The sequence below is a fragment of the Simochromis diagramma genome, unplaced genomic scaffold, assembly GCF_900408965.1.
Source record: "Simochromis diagramma unplaced genomic scaffold, fSimDia1.1 OVJJ01000275.1, whole genome shotgun sequence".
In the NCBI taxonomy this organism is placed as follows: Eukaryota; Metazoa; Chordata; class Actinopteri; order Cichliformes; family Cichlidae; genus Simochromis; species Simochromis diagramma.
Genome location: NW_024386960.1, coordinates 90,405 through 114,680, shown reverse-complemented (window position 1 = coordinate 114,680; position 24,276 = coordinate 90,405). Strand labels below are relative to the sequence as shown.

Genomic DNA, 24,276 nt, shown 5'->3' with positions numbered 1-24,276 from the left:
TCCACACCAGAAAGTAACTCTACAAGTGCAGTTACTGTGAGGAAGTATTGATTTTTTATCTTGTAATTTTAACCTGATTGTTTGGAACAAGTCTGATCAGTAAACCTATGGAGTTATTCTGAATGAACTGTTTTGGAAAATGAAGAATCATTTTTGCTCGGTAAGCTGAGTGTTATAATGTAAACAGTAAACGTAATTGGACATTGGCAGAGATCACTTACGCTGTCATTGTTTAGAAGCAGAGCAACACAGATGGATCCAGTTCTCAGCCCTGTCGTCGCTGTGGTGGTGGGAAAACGTTTCTCTGTGACCTTTGTGGAAAAACTTCCAATCATCAACGGGACCTAAAACCACATCAACGTATCCACACTGGAGACAAAATGAACTACTGCAAAGAATGTGGGAGAGGCTTCCACACCAAGTGCATTAAAAATACATGAACTATTCCACAGTGTGTTCAAAAAGCACATCTGTGACCAGTGTGGGTCATCCGTCACCACTGCACATGAGCTTAAAGAACAAGAATAAGCAAATCCACACAGTAGAGACACCATGCAAGTGCAGACACTGTGACAAAAGCTTCTCACAATCAGGTCACTGTAACAAACATGAACGTACACACATGGAAGTGAACTTCAGCTGTGACCAGTGTGACAAGAGCTTCAGGAATCTCAGTTCATACTCCGAACACAAACGATCCCACACTGTAAATAAACTGTTTCACTGTTACCAATGTGCAAAAACCTTCACTTCATTATCTGCTCTGTGCAAACATCAGCCTGATCATGCAGGACTGAAATCACTGGATCACAATGAATCTGAAGAGAGAGAAAGATCCTCTTCTGGTTTCAGGGTCAGACTTAAAAACCTTGAGATCAGGCTCCACAGAGTTCAGATGGAATCTCCTGTAAAGAGTGTCAGCTGATGCCACATTTGGATCTGATGAGGTAGCTCTGATTTCTGGAGCTGCAGTGAATAATCCTGAATGTTACATTTAGGAAGGTGCATGTATAGATATGCATATCAAGTTTGTTTTTTTCCTTTGAGGGATTTTAATTCTCTAAAATGTTATCCCTGTTACATTTTAACCTTTGTTCCCTTAGGACACAGTAGTGTTTAGTAGTTGTACTATTAAAGTTATAGGAATGTCTTTTCTTTCTTCTTTTTTTAACCAAACTGGTATTCTATCAAAAATCAAATATGGATATGTAAATCATTTCTTTTATTTGAACTTTTTTAGCTTTTCCAAAATTAACTTCTTTTTTATGTATTCATTGCATGTTTCACCTCAGTTAAATTTCAATCCTTCATTCATATTTAAACTTTTGCTGTGATAAAATCTTCTCTTAAATCCTTTTCTCCCAAAACAAGCAAATATTTTCACAGCAGTTGCTCTTAAAACTTCCAAAATGAACTAAATCTGTCCACCAGCTTTGAAACAACACTTGCTGTGACTTTATGTCCAGATAAAAGAAACTCAAACTGAACTGGTTTTGGGCTGTACTTCCATGTAATACCTTTTTTTTTTTTTTTTTTTTTTTTTACCAGAAGATGGAGCAGTGAGGCTGTGTAACCTTTATCTAATTAGGGAAAGAACACAATATTCACAGTGGCAGCAAAGAACTGTTAAAAGTTAAAAACAGCAGCACACATCAGAACCATTTTAAAGATTACAGGTGACTAATTTTAGTTAATTCAAATCCTATTAAACATCTATTTTTGGATCCTCCTTTCACTTTAGTGTATTTACTGTATCCTTGAAGTCCACGCTGTTTTTTTAATGAATTCATTTTGATCCACATGTTCTGCAGCTGTTTGCCTTTTGATTTGAAGTTTGCATTATGAAATCCTGATAATGTTAAAGCATCAGTTATAATTGATTAACTCTGTGTAAAGTTTGTCTTATTAAACAGTTTGGTGTGAAAAATAAAGAAATGGTCTCACAGCAAGTAGTTGGAGCCATGATTTCCGATTCAAACTAATTTAAATGTTTTTAGTGGTACATGTGGAGGTTTATCAGAGGAGGAGACTTGGCTGCTCTCGGCACGGTTCCTGCAGCTCATTAAAAACTCTGAAATGATCTTCAAGGAAAAGATGATTAATTTTTCTTAAAAACAAGATGTGGGCATGACATTTTAACATGAGTGTGTTTAAGATGCATTGTGATTAGCATCTCACACGTTCCAATAAAGCAGATGTTCCTGCATTGCAACAGTAGTTTGCAGATGTGGTCATCCCCCGACCATCTGCAAGACTCTCATGCAGCACCAATTTGAAACGCAGCCTGGAAAGTGCGTTCATGGCCCTACAGGTTGCCTAAGCACAAGAGACAAATTGTGCAAAAGGAATTGGCTGAAATGGTGAAAATGCTGTTATCATAGGATGAAATGAGGATTTGTTCCTCAGTGTTTGGTCTCCTATGCTTACCTTTTCTCCAGATGATTTGTCGCAGTTGAGAGGGGCCGGTTGTCTTTAAGGTGCTTTCAGGTAATTAAGAAGTGAGTGCAGGGTTTGTACCATTCATCACACTTCTGTTAGGTTTGTTTAAAGACTCGGGCATTTTTCAGCACCTGCTGTAGCGATAGCTGCGTCCTCACACTGCATATGCTGTTTGCCACCTGGATGATGTTGTCATTCATAGTGATACCACGGTGGAGCATGTGCAGTGGGTGGTCACAGTCCCTAAAGTGTGTGGTTGGATGGAGGGACGTACAGTATTTGGGTACAATTTGGGAGCTGGGCATGTGCATCCACACATGGATAAAACAGCAGCCATCGTATCCTGCCTGTGTCCCAACGCAAAAAAGAACATCCTGATAATAATGAATTACAATATTCCTAACAAGAAGAAATAAATGCATGAACGAGTTTTTCAGCATCACTCTGGGACAGGATATTTCTGATTTTCAAGATATTGCAACAATGGAAGAAAGCAGTCATAAATATTTGCTTAATATTTCCATTAAAGGAGAAATCCTGGTCAAAATGACTCTAAGATTCCATATAGTGTTACTGGAGGCCAAGGTATTGCATCCAGAAAAGGATAAAATCCGTAGCTGTTGATAAAATTGGCACAGAGCTTCCCCCATGCATTACCAAAGATTCACATCAAACTCATTCTTGATTGCTTTTTTTATTGTCACAGTTTGATACTGATGATTTCTTGTGAACACTCCTTTAGTTTAAACCCAGTGACAGTATGAAGTTATTATGTTTGTTTTCATGTAAGTATCTACACTTATATTATCTATCTATACTTCATCTGCATCCTTCGAGGCCCCATTTGAAGGCTGATTATGTCCCAACATAGGCCAGAATTAATAGCGCAGTGGTGGTACAAACCCCAGCAGATGGCTGAAGCGTGGTGGCCAAAGAATAAACTTTTAAAAGCAAGTATAAATTTTTAGATCACTTATATATCTGCAAAGAACGTTATAACATTACACATGGGTTTTTAATTATCGATTTATCGATTAAAATCGGTTCTGGCTTGGATAATGTGATATCGATTCATTAAAATCCTGAATTGATTTTTTAATACAAATTTATTTTGACCAAAATGCCAGAATTTCAGGATAAACCTCACAAAATTTCAACAAATAACAACAACCAAACAGCTGAAATAGTAAATGAGAGCAGGAACACGATTCTGCACAAAGGCGTAAACACAAAGCGTGGATCCACCGACGGATCAGAATCAGCGAGATGTCGCCTTTCTCTCCCGACAGCACGGACACGGTCGGGGCTGAAAGCCGACAGCTCGCTGATGTTTCGGTGGGTCCGTGCTTTGTGTTCACGCCCTTTGTCCACTAGATTCTGAAGCTGCAGGTTTTTTCTCTCTCAAAACAATATTGACTAAACCAGCAGCAAAAGCAGATCCAACCCTTCACATAAACATCGTGATAATTTCCTCTGACTTTTGCTGTTTTACTTCCACAACAATAAAATCACACTTCATGCACAGCTCTCTCCCTCTCTCTCTCTCTGTCTTTCTGTCTATGTGTACTTCAAGAACAGTTTCCCGTCAAAAAAATCTATTTTCTGCATTATTCGCTTGTTTATTACGCACAAGTCTACCGTTGTTTGCAGCGCTGTCGGCCGCTGTTTTTTCCCTTTTACATAATTCTGAAAAGAAAGTCTCATTTTTGCTGTTCAATAGGCTACTGAACAAATTCTTTTTAAAATTTAACTTTTTAAAATTATGCGAAATTTCAAAACGCTTAGCTGTGTCTCTAATAAAACCTCTGTAACTTTGCTCTGCTTCACTTCAGCAGCATCAGCTGAGGTTCATATGTTGATTAATGGTTTTCTTTCGTTTTTGATGTACTGCAGAATATTTTTATAAAATCCCAGGCCAGGAAAATCAACTTTGTGTTTTTCTCTGTTTTATCCTCAGCTACTTCGACACAAAGGCATCTTCTGTGATGCTCACACCTTTGATAGAGTCTAGCAAGTGTCAGTTTTTTTTATAGATATAAAAATATGGAAATGTATTGATGCAGGACCTGAATGATGATTTATGGAATGTGGAATATCTGTCCATGCAGACAATATTGATTTGTAACTTAAAATTTGTTATTTTAACTAATAATCTTGTCAGCATAAAGTTCTTTATTTGGAGCACAGATCTACAAGAAAGATAAGTTACTGAAACGTGCTTGTGCTTAAATTCCATATCACTCTTTGGCAATATTGTGAGTAATGTTAAACTTAAAGATCATCTCTGCCTCCGGATCTGTTTCCTGCTGCCTGCCACTGAAGGCAGTGGGAGAGGTAACAATTAGGCAGTGCATTTACCATGGCATATAATGTCATCTTTTCTCATTACAGTCCACTTTGACCAGCAGGTTTGTGACAGTTGGCTGAACATACTGAGCCAAGGAATCTAAATATACATTTGGCATCTCAGTGGGGCTACCAAAAGTCATCACCTCAGTCTTTTTATCATTGAATTTTAAAAAGTTAAGAGACATCCAAGCCTTAATGTCATCAAGACACTGAAGTCATGGTTGTAAGGAATATGTGCCTTTTTTCTGTGGAGGGACATATCTGACAGTCATCAGCATAGAAGTGAAATGCAATGCTGTGTTTTCTCAGTATAGATCCAAGAGAGAGCAGATACAAAGAAAAGAGAAGGGGGCCTAGAGCTGAGCTCTGTGGGACAACCACACAAGAGAGAAGCGGAGGACGAAACATGGTCACAGAGACTGACACAAACACAAATCAATTTTAATTGGAATTCCACGTGAAAGACCAATACAAAGTGGTGCACACGTGAGAAGTGGAACAACAATCATACATGATTCCAAACAATTTTTACAAATGAATAACTGAAAAGTGGGGTGTGCGTAATTATTCAGCCCACCTTTATCTGCAATTACAGCTGCCAGTCTTTTAGGGTCTGTCTCTACCAGCTAGAGACTGGTAGAGACATTGGTCTTTCACGTGGAATTCCAATAAAATTGATTCATGTTTGTGAATGCAATCTGACAAAATGTGGAAAAGTTCATGGGGCCCAATACTTTTGCAAGCCACTGCAGTAATTATTTTCTCATCAAATTCATAATGTTGGTTAACACACTTACACCCCCCCCCCCCCTTCTCCCTCTTCAGGTGCAGTGCGAGTTTTGTTCCAGATGGGCACATTTTGGATGTGCTCAATATGAGAGCAGCCTGGTCAAGTACCTGTGCGACAAATGTGCATAATTTGTACACGTTTCTTTTTCAGTTCTTTCTCCCTGTGTTCTGTTGATCTATAAATGTCAAATATATGTATCTGTAAATATATTCAGTAAATATATACTGTAACTATAATGGAGTGAGTTCATTGTCAAAGTTTATATAGTCAGGTGTTCCAATCACTTCAGTGGTGACAGCTGTATAAATTAAGCACCTTGGCATGCAGACTGCTTCTACAAACAAGTGCCAAACCATGCTACTGTTGTTATTATAAAGTAGAAGCATAATTCTGACGGGAAGAATTACGTGCCAAAACATGCTACCGTTGTTATTATAAAGTAGAAGCATACTCTGACAGGAAGAATTACGTGCCAAAACAGAAATACAGCAAGCTGTCCATACCTGAGGCCTTGGAAACTGCCAAGCAAAGACTCACAGCCTTGGCCAGCCGCTTGAGGAGGTACACCAGAGAGATAGAAGGCAGAAGAATCAACCAGCTGTTCTCCACAGAACCAGCAAAGGTGTACTCTCAGTGGCAAGGGAACAATAATAATAAGAGAACAGCACCACCAAGGCTGGAGACGGAGCAATACTGGAAGAGCATATGGGAGAAGGACGCAACCCATAACGGCAATGCTCAGTGGCTAGTGGATCTGAGGGCAGACCACAGCGACCTCCCTGAACAGGGTCCAGTAACCATCACAGTGGCAGATATCCAAGAAAGGGTCTCCAGTATGAAGAGCTGGACAGCACCAGGGCCCGACATGGTTCACGCCTACTGGCTAAAGAAGCTGACTGCACTCCACGAGCGTCTGGCAGCACAAATGAACCAGCTGCTAGTTAACGAGAGACACCCGGAATGGCTAACCAAAGGTCGGACGGTCCTGATCCCCAAGGACCCCAAGAAGGGACCGGTCCCCTCCAACTACCGACCAATAACCTGCCTCAGTACTACATGGAAGCTCCTGTCAGGCATCATATCGGCTAAGATGAACAGGCACATGGGTCAATACATGAGCGGGACACAGAAAGGAATTGGCAAAAATACCAGAGGCGCAAAACACCAGCTACTGGTAGACAGAACAGTAAGCCGAGACTGCAAGACCAAGCAACTGAATAAACAACCTAATTCGTGATAGACCTTTGACTCTGTTTTGTTTGAATCCAACTGTTTTTTGCAGATGTGCATAAAACATGTTACTTTTAGTATTGTTATCATTATCATCATTATTGCACTAAATATATTTTAAATAAAGGATACTTTGATATACATTCTACTGTAAGGTTGGAAATGTATTTTCTTCACCCTAAAATATGTTTTGAAATGTATTTTGGTTTGAAAGAAATATATTTTCAATTTCAAAAATATATTTTTTTGGAGCATCACAAATATATGGTAAATATATTTACCATATATTTGAAATATATTTTGGCCAGGAAAAATGTATTTTTTTTACCGTATGGGGCTGCTGATGCATCCAGAGCGGAGTCGGCGCCACCATCGGACTGCAGCATGTTCGAGTCAGGGGTCACCAATGTGGAGGTAAACACAGACGACACGAGAGCTCTCGATAAACACTGCTCGTTTATTACTCATCACCACAGAACTGAACACTTTCCCTCCAAAACACAGCAACAATACTTCCTGAGAACTGGGTGTGAGTGGAGCCCTCCACTGGTCCACCACAATGTCACAATTACAGGATGATCTACTAACAGTGTGCTTTAATCTCTCTATGAAGAAGCCACTTCAGTTCAGTAAAAATCAGCTGGAGAGCAGCTGTGAACAGCTGACTCTTCGATGTGCTAAAGAACAGAAAACATGATTTCCCATCAGACCATGAGCAACAGTCAGGCATGTAACACAGTAACACTTTTATTTTTTACATATTCAGCAGAGAGTTAGCTGTGTGCACCATTAAAAAATAAGAAGCGTAATTCATTTCAGCTTCATATAAACTGTATTATGGAGGAAAAATAAGTGGGGCTCACCCCAAAACACAGCTTGAGGACTGACTGGAGTTTTAGGACAGTCTCTTTAGTAAATCTAGCAGCTCTTTAACATCAAAAGACGTGTTTGACCTGCTGCAGATGTTAGTAAATCTGACCCTAACTGTTCGTTCTTCTTTAAAATTCAAACTTAATAATGAAGCAATATTTTTAACAGGCTGTTCCTGTTTATATAACCTCCATAAAACAACAGGGTTAGAACACATTGTGACAAAGTAAGATGTTTGTTTTGTAGTCCATCTTCTGCACAATGTAGTTTCAACAGGCGGACATCCGGTGTCACGTTGTTACAGAGAGGCGAGTGTAAGGCTTGTCACTGTCACTACCCGATCCGTACCGGAAACCCCATCGGTACCCCGCATGCGCAAAAGGTGTCTACTTCCGGTCGAAGCATTTTACGATAGTTACAGGTCAGAGTATCTGTTAAGATGTTAAGAATAACAAGTATCTCTTAACATGTTTCCGATAATGAAACATTTAATATAATGTAGACAAAAATAAAAAAAATTAAAAGATAGTGACAGATCGGGACTCCCGATCCTTACTGCGCATGTGCATAGTCAGACCATACAAATCGGGTCTACCCGATCCGTACCGCGCATGTGCAAGGGTTTTCTTCTTCTTCTGTTCGTTTAATGGCAGTGTACTCCCCAGTGTACGAGGATACCGCCACATGCTGCCTGAGCGAATGAACCCTATTGTAAACTGAATTAGCGTCATTACAAACGTGTGTTAAATTTGATTTAGTGATAGTCGAGTGTTTTTATGCTCGTCTGTGTGGAGAGAATTGTTGGAAAAGTGATGATAATGTCCGCTGTCACTGTCAATTGCCAGTAAACACTTCATCTGGCTGCTGAATCTTCACGTGACATATTATAAAGTCTGTATTATTAACTCTGTCATTAGGCACCATTCTTCTTATTTTACGGCGCTGTTGTTCAATCGGGGGACACTCTCTGTTGAGGAGAAAAGCATGAATTTCTTTGTATACGGATTATCCATTGTTTAAATGTCCCGGGCAGTCGAAAAGGAGGCAGAGCTGTTGAGAAATGCTAGGAGCTAACTGGGCGCTAACTGTATCATTCAGGGGCCGAGCAAGATGGCGGCGTGATGAGGAGTGTTTTTTCGAGCTCTCAGCACTAGAAAGATATAAAGCATTTTTACAACACCTATTTGACGTCTTTCTAACTTTCAAGACTTTTTTGAAGATCAGCGCACTAAATCTGAAACCAAACTCTGTAACAACAACATGTCGAAATCTGCTCAGAAAAGGCTGAGTAACTCGGGCAAACCACATGCAACTAGCATGCTAGCTAGCGACCATAGCTACATGAAAGAAATGGAGTGTCAGCAGATGGTTGAAGAAGAATTTCCACCCCTACCAGTTACGCCTTCCAAGCCTCCAGTGGCTAAAAAACCAACACTGTCTACCAGTCACTCTGATGGCGACTCCCTGAAAGCTGATGCGGTCAACACTTTGATTAATCTGATCAACACCAGAAGTGACGCCATTGAAGAAATGGTAGGGACAGTTCGTACGCATTTAAAGGACATAAGTGATAAGATTATGGTCATTGAGAAGAGGGTTGAGAGGAACGAAACGCTTACACAGAAATGTGACGAACGCATCTCTGAAGTTGAACGCTACAACCGCTGTTGGAATCTGAGACTGTATGGGGTACCGGAGTTGGAGAAAGAAGATGTGCGCGCAAAGGCGATTGGGATATGCCAAACGGTTCTACCTGCGGAAAAGGAAAAGTTTCAGAGGTCTTAGACATCGCTCATCGAGTGGGGAAACCAAAACAAAATGACCCGAGACCCAGAGGGATCATCATCCGGTTCATCTCAAGGAGAATTCGTGATGCGGTGTGGAAAGCTGCCAAGAACAATACTTTCCTTCAAAATAATCATCTGCGGTTCACTGAAGACCTGACGAGAGAGGACAAAGAAAACAGACTGAAGCTGTGGCCCATTATAAAGAAAGCACGTGAAGAAGGGAAATCTGCTTGCTTTGTTGGAGGTCGAGGCTTTGTAAATGGTGCTGAAATTCACACATAAACTCTTCAATATTCCATGACCCTTAGTTCTTCTCAGGTTTGTTTACAAGGTGTTCTTTATATTGATGTGCCTGATATTTGTAGATATTAATGTTTGGCTGTCTAAATTGCTCTCTGATGTTAGCAAAAAGCAAAATTACTGTTAAATAGGTAAAACTTTTTTGTTGTGCTTTTATTAGGCGTTTAAAGTTTATTTATATATATACTCTATACTGTGAACATTTTCATATTCTAGTGCTGATCTCAGTGTTAGGTTAAAAAGTTTAACTTCGATTTACATTTTAATACATATCTTTTCTTTGTCAATTTGTGTTCTTTGTTTTTTGTTTCTATTAATGCTAGGGGTCTTCGTAACAACTTAAAACGTAAAGCCACTTTTCTTTATGCAAAGCAACTTAAATCCGACTTTGTGTTTTTACAAGAATCTCACTCTACTATCAACGATGTTAGTTTTTGGCGATCTCAATGGGGAAATTCTATATGGTTATCTCATGGAACTGAACGATCAGCTGGGGTATCAATCCTAAAAAACAGATATAATGGGGATGTTTTACATACAGAATGTGATTCCGCAGGTCATTACATATGTCAAGTCATAAAATATAATGATTTAGTCTTAATTGTAACTAACATATATGGGTTTAACACGAAGCTAGAAAAAGATCATTTATTTTTGACGATTGAAAAAAAAAAATCTAGCTCGTTAAATAAATTTCCAAATGCAAAATTATTACTAGGTGGAGACTTTAACTGTATTATGGATGCTGAATTAGATAAATTTCCTCCAGGACATTCGAAAAGAATTAATACCACATTGAAGGCTGTTATGGTACGCCTGAAACTTACAGACATTTGGAGATTCAAATTTCCTCAGTCCAAAATGTTTACTTGGTGCAACAATTCTAACTCGCGACATTCAAGGATAGACTTTTGGTTAGTTTCAGAGAGCTTTGACAGCAATAGCATAGATGTAGGTGCTTGGCCTTCTCCAGCAACAGATCATAAAGCCATATATATTAAAATAAATCTAACTTGTCTATCTAATTCTTCTGTTGTTAAATTTACATACTGGAAACTCAACAGCTCATTATTACAAAAAGACGATGTGAAAAAGGAGCTTAAAGAACTGATCTCAAACTTTTGGTCTATAGCTCAAGAAGATTTAAAATATGGAAATAACTGGGAATTATTAAAATTTGAAATTGGCAAATATTTAAGGAAGGTTGGTAGCCTTAATGCAAAGTCCAAAAGACTAGAGGAAGAAAATATAATCTCTCAAATCACACAGTTATCTAATAAACAAATTGACAATTTAACTGAAGAGGATAAAATGAACCTTGCTAAATTACAAGATAAATTAGATCGTTTATACACAGACAAAGCAAAAGGCGCTTTTATCAGATCAAGATCAAAATGGCTTGAAGAAGGTGAGCGTAATTCCCATTATTTCTTCAGTTTAGAAAAGAAACACTCAAGTATAAATAATATTAGCAAATTAATGATAAAATGGGGTTATAACAGAGGATTACAGATTAATCTCTAAATATTGTAGTCATTTCTATAAGGAACTTTATAGCTCTACATTTTCTCAGGAAGCTGCAAATCATCTCTTAAAATCGCTGAATGTTAAATCTATCAGCCAAGAAGAATCTATATTATGTGATCAACCCATCTCATTAGAAGAAGTCAAAGATGCAATTGGGCTATTGAAAAATAATAAATCTCCAGGTACAGATGGTCTTACTGCTGAATTATATAAAACCTTTTCTGAAGAGTTGTCTCCCTTTCTTCTTGAGGTATTTGCAGAAAGCATAGGAAACCAACAGCTTCCCACTACGATGAATCAAGGTTTGACTACGTTGATTCCAAAGCCTAATAAGGACCTATTAATGATTGATAATTGGAGACCAATTAGCTTGCTAAATAATGATTATAAAGTATTTGCTCTAATTATAGCTAACAGACTTAAGATGGTTCTTGACTCTGTTATTGATGAAACACAATCTGGCTTCATGCCCAAAAGACACATAACTAACAATATCAGATTGGTTTTAGATATTCTGGATTATTCTGACCTCATAAATTGCAATGGTTTCATATTATTTTTAGACTTCTACAAGGCCTTCGATACGGTGGAGCATGAATTTATATTTCAAGCTCTGGATAAGTATGGTTTTGGCTCTTACTTCTCTACAGCGATTAAAACATTATACCATAACAGTAACAGCAGTATTAAATTAACAAACGGTACTTCACCCAGATTTAACATACAAAGAGGGATAAGACAAGGCTGTCCCATTTCTCCATACCTGTTTTTGTTAATTGCCCAACTATTGTCTAACCATATGAAATCAAGCAATGTAAAAGGTATATCGCTAATTGGCAAAGATTTACTCATAACACAGTTAGCGGATGACACTACATTATTCCTAAAAGATGAATATCAAATTTCTATTGCTATTGAAACAATCTCCATATTTTCCAAAGCTTCTGGATTGTACTTGAATATTCCTAAATGTGAACTTATGGCGATAAAAGACTGTTCGAAAACAGCTTTGTGTAACATTCCAATAAAACAAGAAGTTAGTTATTTAGGTATCATAATAACCAAAAATCAGGAAAGTAGAATGACTCAAAATTTTTATCCTATTCTAGAGAAACTCAAACACAGTTTTAATCAGTGGTTCTTAAGAGATTTGTCGTTAAAAGGCAGAGTATTAATAACTAAAGCAGAAGGCATCTCTCGTCTTACATACGCTGCATTGGCATTGCACCTTGATAAAAAACTTATAAAAGAGGTTGATAAGTTACTTTTCAACTTTATCTGGAAAAATAGGACACACTACATTAAAAAAAACAGTTCTTATGAACTCCTATGCCAATGGAGGACTTAATGTGTTAGATTTTAATACTTTAAATAACACATTCAAAATAAATTGGTTGAAGAATCTAATTACTAATCCTACTTCCATTTGGAATACTATACCTGTGTTCATGTTTTCTAAGTTAGGTGGCACTGAATTTTTCCTTACTTGTAATTTTGATATTGATAAAAGATCTCTGCTTTTCATCGTCAAGCTTTTTTAGCATGGACTCTTATTTACAAGCATAACTTTAGTCCACACAGTTATTATATCTGGAATAACAAGGATGTTTTATTTAAAAGAAAATCTCTCTTCTTAGATAGTTGGTTTAGGAATGACATTGTTTTAGTCAACCAATTATTTGACTCAAATGGTACGCTTTTCTCCTATGAAGAATTTTGTTTACATTTCAATTTAGCTATAAATCGTCATGATTATACCAAAGTATTTGGCTCAATACCATCAGGGGTTTGTATGCTGTTTAAGAATCAACCTAATATCACTTCATTCCACAGGCCGTTGGCATCTCCCATACAAACTTTTGTTGGCAAACTTTGCTTTTCTAAGCAATCTAAAAACAACAATAAATCGATTAGAGCTTTATTTCAGAGTACCATAACCACGCTACCATATGTTATTTTTTTCTGGAACCGGCTGTCAGATGGTATTATGTGGAACGAAGTTTGGAAACTCCCTAATCAGTTTTTAATTACCAACAAAGTTAAAGATATTTCTTATAAATTAATACACAGAATCTATCCTTCTAAAGATTATCTCCGAAGCAAATTCAAATTAGACATTGATACAAGCTGTAGCTTTTGTAAAACCTCCAAGGAATCTACTATACATCTTTTTTGGTTTTGTAACCTTGTACAAGATTTTTGGCAGAGTTTATGTGTTTTTATTTCAGAAAATATATTTAAAGGATTTGTACTGTTTTGGAAATATGTTTTGTTTGGTCTGCACAAAAACCAAAAACAATTCAACTTTGATAACAGATATATGATTAACTTGTTACTTTTAATGGCTAAATTTCATATTCACAAGTCCAAATGTTTAGGAAGACATCCCTCTTTTTATGTATTCTCCTTTGAACTTCTACAGTATCTTAACTCAATTAAGAACTCCACTAACCCAAAAGCTATAAAAACGATTGGTGTTTGTGAAAAAATCAAGATCTGTCAATCACTTTATTCTTTGGCTTGATCAGTTACTTTCCCCCTAGCATATTTATATTGTTGTTTCTGAATACTGTTCTTGTATTTGTTTATCTATGCATACAATTCTTTCGTAAGTACAACACCATTATTGTAGTACTGTTTAATTCCATTTTGTATTGTACTGATGTTTAAATAAAGGTTTGAAAAAAAAAACCTGTATCATTCAAATATATTGAATGTCGCAATGTTGGCAAAGAGAGGAAGTGACGTAAGATTTGCGCATGCGGGGTACCGATCGGGTTTCCGGTACGGATCAGGTAGTGACAAGAGCACCTGGCTGCAGCCACTGTGGAGCTCCACAGTAACCGGAAACACGTGACCTCCACAGTAACCGGAAACACGTGACCTCCACAGTAGCCGTAAACACGTAACTTCGGTTAAATCGACTTTGACAGCGAAAACTAAATTGCGTTTTTGTTACTATAAAATGGTTTTAAGTGGGGTGGTTTTTTTTTTAACACTCTGGGTTTGTTCAAAAAAAATTCACCATCCCCTAAATTGTTCGTGGCCAAAAGTGACACTTGCTGTTTCGCTGATTTATTATTATTTTTACAGTACATCGTGTTGTGCGTTCTGATTGCTGTAGACCATTGTCAATCAATCTAGTCCAGTGTCTCCTGTACAGGAGCGGTCCCTAATAGGCCCACGGACCGGTCCCGGTCTGTGAGTCCTTTGGTACCGTTCCGCGAGAGTTGATCCTCCGGTGTGAAATGTATGGTTGTAGTTGTGTGTCTTATTTTGAAAGAACTATTTACACGTTACCATAGCGACCAGAGAGCGTTAAGAAGCAGAGAGGAGGATGTCACTGTCATTGTTGTTGGCGCACAGCTCAAGTCACGTTTATTATTATATTTACAAAATACCACAGTTTCTTCTTTTTTATTCTTTTGTTGTATTTATCCACGACACCTTAAAGGTCGTTCCCTGAAAATATTGTCTGACATTAAAGTGGTCTGTGGCGCAAAAAGGTTGGGGACTCCTGCTGTACAGTACATAATGCGTTTAGCTTGTCGAATTTACATAAATCTTCGATCGCTAGCAGTGTAACTCTGAAGTGCTGTACTGTATGTTTGTAAGTTTTCTCCCAAACAAACACAACAATGCCGACGAAACGCTTTGCACCCTCAAATGCACCTTTAGGTTTCATTCCATAATACTGGACTTATGTTTCTACAAAGGTTTGAACTCTAACAGTGTTTAAACAAAAGAGAAAAGTGTGAAAATGTTCATGCCTGTCTGAGAAAAGTGTATAAAGCATGTAGTGAGGGGTTTTACAGTCTTAACATCTGTAATAATTGTAAAAAATAAAGTTGGCTATGGATTTCACCTACCGCGGGTTATTTTTTGAACGTAACACCAGCGATAAACGAGGGACTGCTGTATTATGAATACCGGTAGTAGAGTCTGGGACATCTAATTGATTAACATCAACATTGATTATTATGCACTATTATTTTTGTTCAAGGAGAGCCAAAAATATAAAACTCTCTCTCAGCTTGTTTGTTGCCAAAAATGGCCACTTTTTGTGTATGTTCACAAAATGCTATAAAATGTATATTTCTTAAAACATTTATCTACTTTTACCGACGTGATTCTTTAAAATAGCACCAGTCCTTTTCATCAAAATCAAAATTGTATCTAAATTTTTTACTCTTTATAGCCAGTTAGGTTATATATTACCATTAACTTTTCTGTTAAAACGGTGATAAAGTCCTAATGTTTTCATGAAACTTCCTTTTTTTCCCCATCTGAGCATCGGGGAAAAGGCTGTCTTGCAATTGTTGAGGTCACTAGTGTGTGCCCCATTTCTTCCAGGATCACTCTCTTTATAGGTTTTAGTGGACTCCTAGTACTGCGAAGTGGTTTCATGGTACAAAGGGATTGTATTCCAAGATCTGGGAGACTGTAGAAATGAGCAGTGATGCGCTTCCTACCATCTTTCCAGAAAAATAAGTGATCTGTAAGCTGTTAGGCTTACTTACAGCAGCAGCACTTTCTGCACCTGCATAAACTCCAGGACACATTTACTAACGGTGTTTGTTGCTGTATGTGCAGCTTTGAATTTTTTAATAATATATATTTTGTTAATATTTTGGCTATGGTGTCTTGTTATGAAATGTAAAAGAGTAAAAGTGTTTTTAGCAGGTGCTTCAAAGCTAAGTTTGACTGGGAAACTCAAGGCTCAATAGGCTGCATCAACAGAAATTCACTGCAGCCTATGTAATATTTCATGCGTCATAATTTATTCTACTCTATCCTGCAAATACATATTTGTGTGGCAATGTCATGCACAACACACACAACTATTAGATCCTTAAGATCAAACCCGTGTCATTGTTTTGGTCCACTGCAGTGCAGTAGTCAAAAAAAAAGAATAAGTGAAGTGTCCACAAATGGCCAGGATAGAGCCCAGAGTGTTAATGTTTAAAATGTATAAAAATATTATTGATTACAATTCTTTACTGTTAATATCAACAATAAGCTTTTTATTTTGAAATTACAAGTTTAAAAAAATGCTGTTACATTTAATGCTATTTCACTGTAATCCTTTATTATAAGTATGGACACAGAATCAAGTGAACAACATTTTGAAATAAGTTTAATTGGAATTTTGTACTATGCAAAAACAAAACAACAACAACAACAACATATTAAACAAACACAGCCAGTGCCTTCATTTGTCCATTACATGTCAAACATAGCACTGACCCTTAGCCCCTGCTCATCAGCACATGCTTTCAAAAAGAGCTCCATGTCCTTTGCAAACTGAAAAAGAGAGGAACAAGTCCCTTGCTCCAGTGTCTTCTTCCTCTGACATGTCTCTTAAGACCCTCTGCTGGTCCCCTTGATTTAAGGACAGATATTTGGGCATTGTTACGTGTCCACGGAAAAGTGCCTTATTTTGGACAACCCAGTGCACAGCAGGACGCAGATCTTCAACAACTGCTGGCTCCTGTGTCAGGCAAATGGGGATGAAAACATAGTTATTTCTCTGTTGCAGAACAGTTTTTTAACAGTTATTCAAATGTCACTAACCATGTAATTACACTACTGTTTAAAGTGAATACTGACCTGACTGACTTCCTGGAACTTGCGCTTTTTCAGTCTGAAAATGGGCACGTGTTGTCCTTCAAGCACAGCTTTGGCTTCCTCTCTCCAGTGTGCAAATAGCTTGCCAGAGCCACGAAGAGTAAGGCCACAGTGAGGGCATGTCATTTTCATGGACTTTCCATCAGCTGCAGTTTTATTGAACACAGAGGGTAGAGCCAATGAATGTTCTAACAAAGACTCAGAAAATGGTTCAGATACCGAAGACAAAACCTTGGGGGGGAGACGGGGCTCCTCGAAGAGTACTGCCGGAGGAATGCGGGTCTCCTCGGAGAGTTCAGCGGGGAGCAGTCCTGATAATGGTGGCTGACTTGGCATTGAAGAATGCTGACAAGACAATAAATGCCTTGCCATATCCCCACGCCGTATGATTGTAATCTTACAGACAGGGCGGTGAAAGTGTCCTGTTGTCCTACAAGGCTGCCTGCACCGGCATCTCATTTTATCTATAAGAGAAAAAAACAAACAGTGAAAGAGTCCTCTGCAACACGTGTTGCATTCCTGCAGTTCTGGCTTTAAGCCCGAATTCCAGATTGATGTGTGCATCTAAAACACAGAGAGAAACAGATAAACACCATATACACATTTAAGTTAAGGTTTTAGCAGAAATAACAATTTACAGTTGGCATGTAATAGATTTGGGAAGAAAATTCTTGAAAAAAAAAGCCAAATTTTTAAAAGACACTTTAATCTGTGAGACATGTTTCTATTGACATATAACAGTCATATAACAGCACGATGAAAAAATATTAAAATAAGGAGGAATGTTGTTGTAACGCAAAAAAAGTGGCAACATGATCATTGTAAGAAAACTAGACGATTCCTAGAATTATGAAATCACTAACGGCAAATTTATATAAGAAAGACTTAACCAACCTTTGCGATCAACTTGCAAGACTTCCACGGTATCCATGCGTGTTTATGGCTACTGTGGAGGTCACGTGCTTCCGGCTACTGTGGAGGTCACGTGTTTCCGGTTAGTGTGGAGGTCACGTGTATCCGGTTACTGTGGAGCTCCACAGTGGCTGCAGACAGACCCTTCTCGGTAGTGACAAGGTTGTTCCAATTCTCAGCACCGCTCCTCTCTTTCCCTGACTTCTCAGCAGTTGTCCTCCCCACGATGACGTTTTCATCGAGGCCAAGGAAAAGAGTTTAGGAAAAGGAGATTGGCGCTACTTTTGAAATAACACTCCACGGGGTTGCATTGTGCAGCTGAGTCACGTGACCGCACAGCAACAAATCACAGCGGAGCCAGATAAAGGGGGCGGAGCAAAGTGTGTGTTCAGGAGAGGAGTCGAGCAGAGAGAGCTGCTTTTTCATGAAACGGTTGTAAAGTAGTAAACTTACTGGAACATATACCACTACCAACGTTTGGATCGATATCTGCATCGATCTGCACACCCTTGTCTCCTGGATCCTAGCTGAGATCAGCGTGAACCACGTGGGTCTCTGCTCCCTGATCTGTTTCCTGTGTTTGGAAAGAGTTCCAGCTTCATCACGGAGTTTCTCTCGGTTTGTGGGCTCGTTTAAAGGTAAGAGCTAACTTTAATGTGGGTTCAGTTTATGCTGAGTTTAGCTCTGTTTAGAATAATAGATTGCTTGGTAGACATTGGAGTTAGACAGACTGTAGAGTTTGTGATTGCTTGCAACATCATAATATGGCGGTTGCTGGGGGGGAAAGAATACATAAAGAAAAATAGTCTTGGAATATGAACAAAAGGATGGGGTGCAGGGCAGGAGAACAACCAACCCCCACCCCAGGACATGAAGCCACAGGCCTGGGGGAGCGCAACTCCAGGGTGAGAGTAGTGGAAGCTTGCTGAGAAGGGGGCCAAAAGGCTTTCGATGCGCTCTGAGGTCATAGTTTTAAACACTTGATGTACTCAGCTGCATGAAGAGCACGCTTGAGTTTCTCTAACACAATTAAATAAAACCTTATGAAGGTCAAAGGTCGTCACTTGTATGTTGAACTACAAACAGTTTTTTGCAGTTTTTTGCACATAGTGTGTTATTTACCATAAAGTGATGCAGAGTTATTCATACCAGAGTAACCAGAGAGGATCATATATTTTTAAATATATAACTTTCTACAGGACTGAATATAATATCTTTATGTAAAGGTCCGGAGCCTCTGGGGAGTATCTGAGTATTTATAACATTACACAAACCAGAGGTCTCATCACAGTGTTCATGAAACGCTGGGTTTATCCATCTTCTGGGGCGGGCCTAGAGGAGTGCTGAAGATTTCCCTGTGAGGGAGCTGCTGGTGAAGATCATGAGTCCTGCTTGATCAATGCGATGAGCTTCAGTGTTCCTGGTGTTTCTTAAATGAAGCCTCTTTCAGTGGGTCAACAGAACTTCTGGCACAGGACAGCTGTGATGAAAGAAAGGGAAGAAGTTTCTCCAAACCTCTGGACCCAGAAACCCAGCTCGGTCCTGATGGTCTCCCTCACTAGTTTCTCTCCAGGGTGAATGTAGCTGTTATACATAATACGGATTATTATTAAATGAAAAGAACACATTAGACTACACTACTGAAACCTTCTGCTGCTGTTTTTAAAGTTTCCATGTTACCAGGCTGTAGACTAGAGATTTAAACCGTTTTAGATCCATTACACTCAGTCTTAAATGTTAAAATCTCAAAGGACAGCATTATATTTTTGATATTAACAGTAACTCTGGGCCTCTGTGGAGTGTGCAGCTGATCTCATCGCTGTCTAAAAATGGATAAAAAAACCATAAGGAGTGCTGATCCTTCAATAACAGAGACTATTAGAGTAACAGGTGAGTAGCATCGCTAACTAGCTAGCAACAAGCCTCCAACACAGTGCGTATGCTAGCAGCTAATCTAGCAAACGAATTAACAACAGAGCGATTTTAGAACTATAAGATGATAAGCTGTGTGTCTTTTCTTATAACAGTGACATGGTTGTATTTACCTTAATTAAACGAGTTGTCAGTCGTGGTAAACCAGCAAAAAAACTCAAGCCACGGGTGCTACGTAAAAAGTGTAGGGGGCGTGTTTGCGGTCACGTCCAGCGGGCGTGTGGGCGGGAGTGTTACACAGTCGCTCCACCTCAAGTCATTACTGCGCAGACTCTGGCTCCAAATTTGCAAGATGGCAGCCTCCACAAACGGGATATTTTGGCTTCATTTTTGCATAATGGGAGGAGGTGGTGTCGCGTCGTCCATCTTTTATACAGTCATTGATTGCAACATGGCAAATTGAACCTCCCCCACCCTCATTCAGATCTGGCCTTTGGAACTATTTTGGTCTTCATGTGACATATGACTCTGAAGGTAAGCGCGTCATGGACAAAAGTAAAACAGTATGTCGGATGTGCCACGCAATGCTCAATTACATGGGTGGAAACTACTGCGTTAGTGCAGTTTGCTCGTTAACGTGTTGACGGCGTCCAACCCCACGCACGGGGCGATCCGCGGTAGCTCGTTAACGGAGATTTGCCGTGTTGTGGCGTTAACGTCATTTCAGATTAACGCTGACAGCACTAGTGGGAACACAACGAATATGACTGCACATTTACGCCGACATCATCCTAGTGCAAAGACAAGTGGAAGCAGACAAAAACAACAAGCATGCATGCTACAAGCTTTACCCGAGTCATTTAGACAGCTGTTAGCACATGATTCTCCTTATGGGGACCTGACATGTTTAATATGCTGCTGAGAATATAGCCCAGAAGAAGCGTATAGTATAGCTTTTATTTTGGAAAGAGCCATTTCTCTGTAATAAACTCTCTTTTCCAAAGATGAGTGATTTCTCGATCAGATTTATTTATTTATTTATTTTATTACTTTATTGTTTCAGCAACATTAAATTTAAAAACTGTACTTTTGAGTTAAAATATATATTTATAACTTTAATAAATGACAAATTAAAAAAGCATGAACACTTTTTTGTATCGAAAAAATATCGAACCGTGACACCAAAGTATCAAACCGAACTATGAATTTTCTGTATCGTTGCACCCCTAATGTGTGTGTGTGTGTGTGTGTGTGTGTGTACTTCTTTTTTGCTGAGTAACAGGAGACGAGTCTGGTGGTGCAGCAGAGGAACAATTTCAGCCATTTGGACTCAGCTCAGCCACTACAGTGGAAACAATGTCTTCAACACAAAAGGTGAGAAAAGTATTAGAGTTTTCTGTTAAGAGCAGCTTCCATCCTGGGCTCCTCCATATATACAGAATCTACATTCAAAATCAGAAACCACAGAAGTCACAAGAAAATACAAAGATCATATTTTATCTACACACATTGAAACAACAATATCATCAGTTGAACTTTGAATTTTTTATAAAATCTTTATAAAAGATTTTCTCTGCTGATCAATATTTCCTAATGTCATTTTAATTATACCTCTCATTGTGTCACATTATTGTAATGTGACACCATCACCAGAAGGTGGTGGTAACACACCAACAAGGTGTTTGTTGACATGTTTGATTCCACCAATGGAGGGAGTTTCAGTTTGTTCCAGGACTGCATTTCACTCACTGCCTCTGTTTGTATCTCTGTCACTGCAGGACCAACATGGAGCAAGAAGTCAGTGCTCTCAGGAGGCCGACAAACCTCACAGAAGAAAAGGAGAGAAAACCTACAGCTGTGATGAGTGTGGAAAGTCTTTTACCCGGGCTGGAAACTTAAAAACTCACCAACTCATCCACAGTGGAGTTAAAGCGTACAGCTGTGACTTGTGTGGAAAGTCTTTTACCCAGGCTGGAAGCTTAAAAACACACCAACTCATCCACAGTGGAGTTAAAGCGTACAGCTGTGACTTGTGTGGAAAGTCTTTTACCGGGGCTGGAAGCTTAAAAACACACCAACTCATCCACAGTGGAGTTAAACCTTACAGCTGTGACTTGTGTGAAAAATCTTTTGTACAGGCTGGATACTTAAAAATCCACAGAATCATCCATGGTGGATTTAAACCTTACAGCTGTGACTTGTGTGGAAAGTCTTTTGCCCGGGCTGAAACCTTAAAAACACACCAACGCATCCACAGTGGAGTTAAACCTTACAGCTGTGAGTTGTGTGGAAAGTCTTTTACTCAGGCTGGAGACTTAAAAATCCACAGAATCATCCACAGTGGAGTTAAACCTTACAGCTGTGAGTTTTGTGGAAAGTCTTTTGCTCGGGCTGGAAACTTAAAAACACACCAACTCATCCACAGTAGAGTTAAAGCGTACAGCTGTGAGTTTTGTGGAAAGTCTTTTACTCAGGCTGGAGACTTAAAAAACCACAGAATCATCCACAGTGGGGTTAAATCTTACAGCTGTGAGTTGTGTGGAAAGTCTTTTACCCGGGCTGGATCCTTAAAAAGTCACCAACTCATCCACAGTGGAGTTAAACCTCACAGCTGTGACTTGTGTGGAAAGTCTTTTACCCAGGCTGGAGACTTAAAAAAAACACCAACTCGTCCACAGTGGAGTTAAATCTTACAGCTGTGAGTTGTGTGGAAAGTCTTTTGCTCGGGCTGAAGGCTTAAAAAGTCACCAACTCATCCACAGTGGAGTTAAACCTTACAGCTGCGACTTGTGTGGAAAGTCTTTTACCCTGGCTGCAGAGTTAAAAAAACACCATGTCGTCCACAGTGGATTTAAATCTTACAGCTGTGAGTTGTGTGGAAAGTCTTTTGCCCGGGTTCAAGGCTTAAAAAAACACCAAGTCATCCACAGTGGAGTTAAATCTTACAGCTGTGACTTGTGTGGAAAGTCTTTTACCCGGGCTGAAGTCTTAAAAAAACACCAAGTCATCCACAGTGGAGTTAAACCTTACAGCTGTGAGTTGTGTGGAAGGTCTTTTGCCTGGGCTGGAGACTTAAAAAAACACCAACTCGTCCACAGTGGATTTAAACCTTACAGCTGTGAGTTGTGTGGAAAGTCTTTTGCCTGGGCTGGAGACTTAAAACAACACCAACTCATCCACAGTGGATTTAAACCTTACAGCTGTGAGTTGTGTGGAAAGTCTTTTGCCTGGGCTGGATACTTAAAAAAACACCAACTCATCCACAGTGGAGTTAAACCTTACAGCTGTGACTTGTGTGGTAAAGCTTTTGTTGAAAGTCGAAACTTACACAGGCATCTAGTTACCCACTCTGGAATTAAGGCGTATAGCTGCGACTTTTGTGGAAAAACTTTCAGTGAAAAAAAGTACCGAAATAGTCACCTACGCATTCACACTGGAAATGATCTTTCCTACTGTGATCAGTGTGGGAAACTGTTTACAACAGATGCACAACTACAAATACACATGTTTACCCACACTGAGGAGAGACCTTATAAATGTGACCTGTGTGAGAAGACTTTTAAATCTCCACATTACCTGAAAAAACACCAAAAGATCCACACCAGAAAGTAACTCTGCAAGTGCAGTTACTGTGAGGAAGTATTGAGTTTTTTTATCTTGTAATCTTAACCTGATTGTTACAAGTAACGCGTTGGCCATCTCTGCTCTGTAATCTACAGAGCAACATGTACACTCAGATCATCACATATTTGTGTTGTCATTTGAATCAATAAATGGCTGATCTGATATCTACATGAGCATCAGTGTGTGTGGTTTAAACCTCACAGAACAAGAATGATCTTAGGAAACAGAACCTGAAGATTAAACAAACACTCAATGACTCAATCATTCAGCTGCATACACTGAACTTATGTAAAATATTTTTTTTCCGAATTGTCAAAATATTCCACCACAACACTGAAAATGTAAAGCACAGCAATTCATGGAGTCACTGACAGATAGCACAGAGAGACACACTAACCCCGTTCGGCTCCAGTAAATAAAATTTTGTTATACTGACCCCTAGTGGTGGAGGAGGTCTTAAAATGTCTTCAACGAGGATAGAAACTCCATTTTGTCTGGAGGCACAGTGGTACAGAAAGGCATGGTGGAATCCATATGCATCCTCTTTATGGTGTTAATTTTGGACAGTCTGTAAATATGTTTCCTGTTCGATGTCTTCTGGTTATTTCCAGAAATATTGCACACATATTGCTATTTTCTTATGTTTTAATTACCTCATATTTAGAGTTATTGGAGCAGGTGGTAGTATCCTGTCAGAAGTAACAATGTTATCGCCAAATGGCTGAAAGCAGCTCCTATCTGATCACAGGCGCACTGAACTCTACTCACACACCTGGAGGAACAGCTCTCCGGCTGAAGATTCTAATTGGCTCATTTTTCCAGGGATTTGTTCTTGTCATGAAGACGTGACACTGGTATGTTCTATTAATAGTAGTTGTCACACTTTTTAGAATCAAACTTACATCTCCGTCCTTCATCTGCCTGTCCTGCAGATCCCCTTAATCGACA

At 39.0% G+C, this 24,276-nt stretch overlaps 1 long non-coding RNA gene across 1 annotated transcript; it reads left to right on the top strand.

The window, feature by feature from the left end:
- Positions 1-18,052: 18,052 nt before the first annotated feature.
- On the top strand, positions 18,053-21,533 carry LOC120737801. Its single transcript, XR_005696837.1, has 3 exons — positions 18,053-18,470; positions 20,987-21,078; positions 21,483-21,533. It is a non-coding gene; the product is annotated as an uncharacterized LOC120737801 (long non-coding RNA).
- The last annotated feature ends 2,743 nt before the right edge of the window (positions 21,534-24,276 follow it).